The 1664-nt window shown below is 41.9% G+C and overlaps 1 protein-coding gene across 1 annotated transcript in view; it reads left to right on the top strand.

Moving 5' to 3' along the window:
* Positions 1-1664, top strand: part of LOC104949788 (solute carrier family 41 member 2-like) — a 14780-nt gene that overhangs the window by 940 nt on the left and 12176 nt on the right. The gene's annotated exons all lie outside the window — the stretch shown is intronic.

Raw genomic sequence — 1664 nt, 5'->3', positions numbered from 1 at the left:
TTATTTTTTCCCAGAAAAGTGTCACCTGTATTCCTCTACTTTTTTTCGCCTTTTTTACTGCCCCCCCACCAGTGACCACCTTCGTCCACAACTTGTTCCACCCCAAATCATAAAAACTCCTACGAAACTCCCTCCTTTTAGAACTACCTAGCCCAACCATCCCTAAGGTCTCACCCCGTCCGTTGCCTCTTCAGAGACCGCGGGGATCTCTGAACTTCCACCCAGCCCCCCCTCCTGTCCCCAACGTCACCGTTCGCCTCCGCTAACCTCACACAGCACACACTCTATGCTCCCCGCCACACACTTCAGTGACGCAGACCAAAAAAATACAGATTTTTTTTTGTTGTGTTTTCTTAATTCTCTGTCAAAGCGTCTTTGAGTTTCATGAAAAGCGCTATAAAAGTCCCATGTATTATTATTATTATTATTATGTAATTAAACAAATTGAAACTCAGTTAATGAAAACAATTATGTTACTAAAAGAAATACCAACAAATATTAAGAAATGAAATAAAAACTGCGTTTGGCAAGTAAATGAACAAAAATTGTAACTAAGACATTGAAGCAAACTGTTATTAAAACAAAAAACAATAATGGTATTTTAGTTTTTTGTGCGCTATGACTGAACAAAAATTGTAACTAAGACATTGAAGCAAACTGTTATTAAAACAAAAAACAATAATGGTATTTTAGTTTTTTGTGCGCTATGACTTCATACTGAAGTGAAAAAGTTCAAATCATGTCTTTGTCTGCCTGAAAACAAACACTCCACACATGCACATGCCAAGGGTTAGCCTCCTAGAGTGGAAACTGGTGCGTGTGGTGGGAAATGTTTGTGGAACCAACAGAGCATATGACCCTATAGCATTTTCCCACTCTGGCTCTCTGATGTGCACTAATTCATAGTTTGTACTCATAAAAGTAAAAAAAAAGATGTGTTTTAATTAATGCTGTCAAAATTATCGCGTTAACGGCGGTAATTAATTAATTGCGTCAAAATATTTAACGCATTTAACGCATGTGCAGAATGGCCCGCCCCATACATCCCACCAGTGGCAGTGCCAGGGTATGGCTGGGGTAGGCTACACCCATACCAAGAAATGGCTTAGCCCCACCATGAAAAATGATGTTAAAGTAAGCAAAATAAAGTCCGCCAACTCACGCCGAGAATTGCACAGACAGCAGTTAGTAAGATTGATTTCAGTAGCCACTTGTCTGGAAATACGGAAGACCAGAAACGGTTTTGAAAACTTTTGTCACGTAGTGATCGTCTTCTCAATAGAACATCTTTGATAATGTCTTCTGGCCAATCAGAATCAAGATAACGGCGTGGTGTTGTTGCAGGAAGTCCCGACGGAGAATACTTTTGCTGTAGTACAGGGGTGCACATAACTGGTACGCAGGTAATGTGCGTAATCTGAAATGCGTACCGTCACTTGTGTCACAAAGCGCATTTGCGTACCGACGTACTTGTGAAGCTTTTCCAGAAGGCGGTTAGATCACCGGACGACAGATTCGATCTCCGCTCCGTGTGCACAGACACACTGTTGCTGTTAACGTCCGTCTGTACAACGGAATTGTGCCAAAATTACGCCAACCGGCTGCGGAGGGAGACTCCCCCCTTCACTGGAGAACTGCGCTAAAACAGCTGATCACAACGTTCA

This window comes from Notothenia coriiceps, unplaced genomic scaffold (assembly GCF_000735185.1).
Source record: "Notothenia coriiceps isolate Sejong01 unplaced genomic scaffold, NC01 NC01_scaffold00016819, whole genome shotgun sequence".
Classification (NCBI taxonomy): Eukaryota; Metazoa; Chordata; class Actinopteri; order Perciformes; family Nototheniidae; genus Notothenia; species Notothenia coriiceps.
The sequence above is the reverse complement of the archived record's forward strand: the minus strand, read 5'-3'. Positions and strand labels throughout refer to the sequence as shown.